The sequence below is a fragment of the Lactuca sativa genome, chromosome 8 (genome assembly GCF_002870075.4).
Source record: "Lactuca sativa cultivar Salinas chromosome 8, Lsat_Salinas_v11, whole genome shotgun sequence".
Classification (NCBI taxonomy): Eukaryota; Viridiplantae; Streptophyta; class Magnoliopsida; order Asterales; family Asteraceae; genus Lactuca; species Lactuca sativa.
This window is the reverse complement of record NC_056630.2, coordinates 148131258-148139364: the sequence shown is the minus strand read 5'-3', so window position 1 is coordinate 148139364 and position 8107 is coordinate 148131258. Positions and strand designations below refer to the sequence as shown.

Genomic DNA, 8107 nt, shown 5'->3' with positions numbered 1-8107 from the left:
TATCCTCTGAACTTTGGGGTCTAGATTTGGTTCATGAAATAATAGACTCCGTCTTCCTTGATCTTTAGGTGCTTTTCTATTCCTCTCAAGGCTTCACCCGACATGTTCTCTGGTTTTAAGGCTTCCAGCTGAGCCTCTCTGATTTGCGCGAATAAGTGGGAATGGATGGTCATTGTTAGTTCCTTCACTCTACGACCTGAGCATTCCTTCCGACTAAGGGCATCTGCCACCACGTTGGCTTTGCCAAGATGGTAGCGTATTTCACACTCGTAATCGCTTAGTAGCTCTACCCATCGTCGTTGTCTCATGTTCAACTCCTTCTGGTCGAAGATATGCTGCAGGCTTTTATGGTCAGTGAAGACACTGCACTTGGTTCCGTAGAGATGATTTCTCCATATCTTTAATGCGAAGATTACTGCTCCTAACTATAAATCGTGAGTTGTATAGTTTACTTCGTGTGCTTTCAGCTGTCTTGAGGCATAGGTGATAACCTTTCCCCGCTGCATGAGCACACAGCCCAAGCCCTGATTGGATGCATCACAGAAGACAATGAAATCCTCCGTCCCTTTGGGAAGAGACATGATAGATGCGCTGCAAAGGGCCTGCTTCAATGTTCGGAACGTAGTGTCTTGCTTTTCACTCCAACAAAAAGGTACACCTTTATGAGTCAAAGTGGTTAGGGGTTTGGCAATCCTGTAGAAATTTTAGATAAACCTACGATAATAGCCACCGAGGCCCAAGAATTGACGGATTTCCGTGGGCGTGTTTGGTGTTGACCAATTCTCAATCCCCTGGATCTTAGAAGGGTCCACGTGTATGCCTTCCTCGCTTACCATGTGACCTAAGAAAGTTACTTTTCGAATCCAGAATTCGCACTTAGAAAATTTTGCAAACAGCTTCTCCGTCCTTTGAGTTTCCAACACTAACCTCAAGTGCTATCTATGATCTTCCTTGCTTCGGGAATAGACAAGTATATCGTCAATGAACACTATTAGGAACTTGTCCAAGAAAGGACGGCACACCCGATTCATCCGGTCCATGAATACCGTCGATGCGTTAGTTAGACCAAAGGGGATTACTACAAACTCGTAGTGACCATATCGAGTCTGAAATGCTGTCTTGGGAACATCATCTTCATAGACTCGTAGCTGATGGTACCCTGATCTTAGGTATATTTTTGAGAAGTAGCTGGCTCCTTGAAGTTGGTCGAAGAGGTCATCAATTCAGGGAAGGGGATAATGATTTTTGACATTAAGCTTGTTCAGTTCATGATAGTCGATGCACATCCAAAAAGATCCATCCTTCTTTTTCACAAATGATACTTGGGCTCCCCAGGGTGAGGAACTCGGTCTAATGAATCCCTTGTTGAGGAGCTCATTGAGCTGGCTGGATAACTCTTGCATTTCTGCTAGCGTTAATCGGTATGGAGATTTAGCTACAGGGGTAACTCCGAGGATTAAGGCGATTCAGAACTCGACTTGGCGTTCGGGAGGAATTCCCGGAAGCTCTTCGGGAAAGACATCAGAAAAGTTGCGGACTTCGGGGATGCTCTTGAGGTCTTTAACTTCTTGCTTCTCTTTTACAACACGTGCTAGGAATGCATGACACTCCTTTCGTAGAAATTTTTGAGCTTTGATGCACGAAATCATACGGAGGTTTGAGCTGAGTTTATCACCATAGATTATGAGAGCTTCGCCAGACGGAAGATTGAGACATATAAATTTTTCATAGAAAAGGATATCAACACGATTGGGGCTCAACCAATCCATGCCGATGATGACATCGAATCTTTTTATGGAAACTAGCATAAGGTCGATGGGAAAGGAATGATCATTTACGGTAAGGGTACAACCGATGAATATATTGTTAGTGCTCTCTTTCTCACCGTTAACCATCTCAACGGTAAATGTTTCGGTTAGAGGTTGGGGTTTATGTTTGAGAAGATGTTTGAATGCATGACTAACAAAACTTCTCTCCTCACCAGAATCTAAAAGAATGGATGCATAAGATTTGTCAAGGAGGAACGTACACGTAACAATGGTGGGATCTGCAACTGCTTCCTCCTAACCCATCACTAACACTCTCCCGATGTTTCCAGTTGTTGTTGCCTTAGGGCAATTTTTCTTGTAATGTCCGATCTCCCCAGAGCCATAAAAGGCTTGACCCACGCCTGCTCCAGATGCCTGGTTAGTGGGTTGGACTTGTGTCTTGCAGCCTCGAGTTGTGTGACCCTTCTTGCCACAGTTGTTGTAGAGCATTTCTCGACATGGGTCGGGATTATGATCATAATTACATTTGTCGTATCGAGGAAGGGTGCCAACATATCTATTGGTAGGTGCTTGAGTTGTATGAGTAGCAGCATGAGTAGTAGCAGCGTGAACTGCCACCGTTTGCTATTTCTTTGAGGGCTCCTACGAAGTTGGCCCTTTTGCTGCTTCCAAAACTTTCTCTTCCCAGCACTTGCCTTTGCTAGTTCGGGAGCGGCTGCCACCTTATCCAGATCAACCCCATGATCTATCAATGTCTGCGCCAGGCACTTGGCGCTTTCGAAAGTGATAGGTCTAGCAGCCAAGACGTTTCCTTGTGTTGGTGGTGTCAATCCCCATATGTATCTCTCTATCTTCTTGCTTTCTGGGGTGACCATTCTCGGACAGAGGAGAGCCAGATCATAGAATCTAGTTGTGTAGGAGGCAATGTCGGAACCCTTCATCTTCAAGTTCCATAGCTCGTGCTCATGTTTCTGCATCTCGCCCCTTGGGCAATATTCTGCAAGCATGATTTCTTTCAAACTTTCCCAACCCATGGCATTTTCAACTGGTAGGTGAAAGTGCAAGCGACGAATTTTAATTTGTTGGCTTCAGAAAAAGAACAAATTTCGAAGATGGATTCGATCTTCTCGAACCATTGAGTCAGAGCAATAACACCTCCATTGCCGTCAAAGGATGTGGGTTTTGCGTTTATGAAGTCTTTATAGGAGCACTCCTTCGGGTGTCCATGGCTTCCATCAAGATTGAGGGGTTGGGCACCACTTCCCGACCCACTAGAGCCAGCACGATTCATCTGTGACACCGCTGCAGCCGCAAAGGCAGTGACAACTGCCTGGAACATGGCAGGATCGAACCAAGGAGGTGGCGGTGTCGGATCCGTCGAGGTATTGTTTTTCTTTTTGCTGGGTCTTTTCTTCGGAGGCTTATTGTTCTAAAATAATCAGGAAGAAGAGGATGATAAGTCCCCTGGATTTTAATCAAGAGATATGAAGCAAGATATATCTTAGCCTAATAGATAGAGTGTTTTACTAAGCGATGACAAGGAAAAGTTATTAATGCAAGTAAGCTACCGCTAAAAGGAATGAGTACCAACACATGGAAATGAATCTCTGCAATGTATTTGACTGTATTTAAAATGCTCCTATAGTATTTTTAGTTGTATATTTTGTTATATCGATATCTTGTTGTATGAATATTTGGTAAGTTTTAGGTCTGCTGCAACACCACAGTCACTCCCAAACACATGTTGGTCATGTCTCGAGTAAATATAGTTGATCAGGATATATTGACCCTAGACATGATTACATAACTTCCCAGGTTTAACTATAAACAATAGCTCTTAAAATACTTATATTTTAAAGTATACTATTAGTTCAGAGCACTTCGGCCCTTTAGTGTTTATAGTTGTATACCATGTAAGGTTTGGTATACTTATTTCACTATAAACAATAGCTCTTATACCAATCTGTCACAACCCCGAACCGTAAAACAAACGGCAGAAATGTTCGGAGGTGGATGACGTCAAGCATAGTATCCCAACAATTGCATTATAGTAATAAAAGTAAGCACAACCATTACATTACATATGAATATTTACATATGTTTGAAAAACATTGTTTGTATACATTAGTGTATGACAAAAATAAAAGTCGAGACTCCAAAATGCTCCGTTTTCTCCAAAAGCTGGCAAGAGTACCTGTTTATTGTTGTCCTGAGAAGAAAAGCAGTTTTGAAAACATATCGACATAAAGCTGGTGAGTTCATAAGCATATTTTGTAATGAAAACTAGTCACTGAATTTGTATAAATGATTGATTTTCATTATATGTAAAGTATGATTCATACCGAAACCCTAGCTACCACCAGTATGTAAAGTATGTTCTGTTTAGTATGGGAAAATCCCTTATTTTCCCTAGTATACGGTGTTTGTTGCTTTAATGATTCTAAAACTGTAAGGCATAAGTGTAACACTTATGTTATTAAATCAATTGTTCATGAGAGGTATATTATTACGTAAAAGTGTCGTACTATTAGCGAGTTTTATGACTATACTTAAACTTGATACGACATGTAACGGACGCCGATATCCTTTATGAAATTTGTCACCCATAGACCTGCCGGTCTGACTGTAGCTAGCAACAAGGTGCGGGATAGTCAGTCCCGTATAGATCTATACACAAAAGCCACGCTTTCCCTCCAGGAAACTCTGGTACATAAGGGTAGTCCTCCACTTAGTTAATGTTGTAAGAGCCAAAGGACTTGTCTCCCAATTAGGTTAACGACATTACAAGTAATAATATATGAGCGTAGTGCTCTTTCATATGTAAATCAGTTGTATGTTTTGTAGAGTAAAAGTAATTATACTTAAATAATTCTTAACTGTTGTACTCTTGTAATGTGTGTCATAAACTAAATTTGTCATAGTTTATGTATTCAACCATGTAGTAGTTTGCATTTGTTAAATTGGTAATGAAATCCCCAAACTATATTCAATATAGTTTAATTGTAATGTTATGTTCGTGAAATATTCAGAAAACTATGCAATTTAATTTAGAAAACATCCCTTATGCTCCGCATAATACAAAAAGGGATTAAGTATCTATACGCTTTATGAAAAACGATGATTTGTACAAATCGCATGAGTTGTGATCCATTGAAAACTTTTATGTATGGCTTGTATTCCCCACTAAAAACGATTTTAAAAAAACCATGAAAGCATAGGGGTATGAACTCACCGTTTGACGTGGGATTCGAGTGTAAGTCGATAGGAATTGCTTAGTGTCAAATGAAGTCTCGGACACAAACGGACCCTATTTGACATATAGTATCACATATATGAATTAGATAAGGGTATAACACTAGTTGTTATGGAAGGAAACCACCTTAAGGACTAGGAAACACTTGGAACTAAGTGTTAGAATCACATGTGATTGAAGAAGGGGAGTTTGCGGCCGTAAAAGGGGTGTACGGTCATGGGTTTGCGGTCCAATGGGGTTTTCGGTTCAAGAGTTTGCGGCCCAAGTGCTTGTCGTCCATGGGTTTACGGCCCATGGTTTACGACCCAATGGGTATACTGCCCATGAGTTTGCGGCCGTAAACACTCGATGAAAGGTGCAATTTGCAGTGTTTCAAGGTCCTTTCTAACCTCTCAGAAGTGTTCTAAGTCCCATGCATATCTAAAAGGAGTGTTTAAGGTGAATATTGGACCAAATACTACGGTTTACGGTCCAAGAGGTGTGTACAGCCGTACTCATGGGTTTACGGCCATAAACGCTTCGTGTTCATGCTTTTTTGGGTCGATTTCTAGGTGAAAATCAAGGGTTTCTAGTAGGTATCAAGCATAGCAAGTAGTTACTTACTATAAGGAAGCTTGGAATTATGTTTTTAGGCACCAAGAACTAGTGTGTGTTCTTGGTGAGAGAGAAGATCTATACAAAGGTGTGATTAATAAGATAGGAACATGGATTCATCACTAGATAAGAGATTGAACACAATCAAGATGGAGGATCACTTACATTCTTGAGGATTCTTGAGCCAAAATCGATGGATGTAGAGAGAGAGTCTTTGAAGTGGGTAAAGGGTGAAATGAAGGCTAAGCAACCCTTATATAGGGTTGTGTTTTCGGCCAAGTGGGTGGGTGGGGGTTGTACGGCTGTAAACTCGAGTTTGAGGCCTTACACTCCTCTCGAAGGGTGTTTGGCCCAGATGCTATGTTATGACTTAGAAAACTCGTTCCTGGACCCAAACCTTTATTGCACTGAGCTTCAAATATTCAGTTAGACCCAAAATAATGCTAACAAGAGTAGAAATAAATTCTAAATTGATTTATTTTTAACGGTTTCAATGGAAGAAATTTCGGGTTGTCACGTAATACTTCATCCATATATTGTTGATGTTTTGCTTTTATGTTCACTCTAAATGTGATTTCTTCATCTTCCAATCTATGTGAAAGATTTGAGTCATAGATGTCAACAAGAGCACGATCAGTGCTTAGAAATGGTCTTGACAATACAATGGGAAGGCCTTCGTTATCTTTCATGTATAGCGCAAAAAATCTACCAGAAAAGTTTTTCCCGACCTTCACCAGTAAGTCTTTTACAATTCCATTAGGATATGTAATTGAGTGATGCACCATGTGGATGGTCATCCTCGTTCTCTTCAATTTTGGCAATTCCGAGTTTTGGGTACAATGAGAAAGGGATTAGATTAATAATAGCCCCCAAATGAGCTAAAGCAATCATTTTAGTAGAACTATTGAATTCACAGTGCAAATTTATATGCACTGGATCTCCCATATTCATTGGAAACCCTTCAATAAATGCAGCAGAACATTCTCATTAAGCACAATGCTAGACTCCTTCTCCAACTCCTTACAATTGCTAATCATATCGTTAGCGAATTTTGGAATTTTATCCATGCCTTTGATGAAATGTGTATTAATAGAAAATGATAGGACTTTTTCCATGAATTTCTTTTGCTCCGACTCTATTGGGTTCTATTTGGCTCATGACGGATATAGTAATGGTGTCTAATAAGGTTTAACAGAAGATGAATAATCACCATTTTCTAGTGGCCACGACGTGGCATAGTGGTCGCCATATTGTGTAAACTGGGCTAAGCTTTATTTCAAGTCTTCATCTACTTCCTTGATATGTTGTTTAGGATGCTTCTTTGCTTCTTCGAGGATAACTAGAGGCTCATAAATGGTCCCTTCACCATTATAGATTGCCATCACATGAGGTTGTTATTTTCGATTGACTTTTCTAGGTAGTAAGTGCTCATGCACGAGTTTGGTCAATTGCCCATCTTAAGTCTCAATGTTTGATATGTAAGCTTGTTGGGTTCTTAATGTGGCATCATTTTCTTTATTTCTCTTCTCAAAAGAGGTTGTAAATCATGTAAGAACCAACTCAAAACTAGGTTTCTTTTGAGGCTCTGGTTGCTCCTTTTGATAAAATCGGTGACTTGTTTGCCTATACTTCTCTTCCTTTGCATTCTTGTTTTCGTCATATGGCAACCAAACCTTCTTAGGCTAACTCCAATGTTTATCATGTCTATCTCTAATTGAGTAGCAAACTTGCACTTTTTGATTTCCATTTTCATACAATTTGCAATCCTTAGTCAAATGCACCTTGCAACAATTATCACATCCCACTTGTATGACGTATGTATATTGACCCATCTTGGTAATTCTTTGGTCCATATTGTCATGCTTTGCAAGAATCGAAGATAAATTATCATTTCCTCCTTCCACACTCACCTTGCTTCTTGTTACATCTTCCCTTGGATTATGGTATTCTAGCAAATGTTTGGCGGGTTCTTCTATGGGAGCTTTATTAGGCATATGGTCCTTCTTGGTCATCGATCCTTGGGAGTCCAAGAGTTGCCTTGTGGTCATGTTAATATTATCATAGAAAATGAATATCTCTTATTGTACATTTAGGTCGGGTTGAGGGAAATTTTGAATCATGCCGTTTTACCTCTCCCAAGCCTCGTACAAGCATTCACCATCATGTGCTGGAAGTTTGCAACGTTTTTCTTCAACTTGGACACTTTGGAAAGTGGAGTAAATTGTTCGATAAAATCAGTTCTTATGCTACCCATGTTGTGATTGCTTTGGGTGATAGTGACTTAAGCCAATCCTTAGCGGCTCCTTCGAACGTAACTGAAAGTATTCATAACAAAACCGCATCGCGTGAAACTTTGGTGTGTTGAACTAGTTCAATTTCCAACACAATATCGACATGCTTATGGTCATCTTCGTAGTCTTTCCCGTAGAATCAGATATCCTTGAGACCGGGACCATTTTCATCTTGCATACGTCGATTGTATTCTTCCATA

The 8107-nt window shown here is 40.3% G+C and overlaps 1 non-coding gene across 1 annotated transcript; it reads left to right on the top strand.

Annotated features, from left to right (window-relative positions):
- Window positions 1-7707: 7707 nt before the first annotated feature.
- On the top strand, window positions 7708-7813 carry LOC111893448 (small nucleolar RNA R71). Its single transcript, XR_002850879.1, has one exon. It is a non-coding gene; the product is annotated as a small nucleolar RNA R71 (small nucleolar RNA).
- Window positions 7814-8107: the final 294 nt, after the last annotated feature.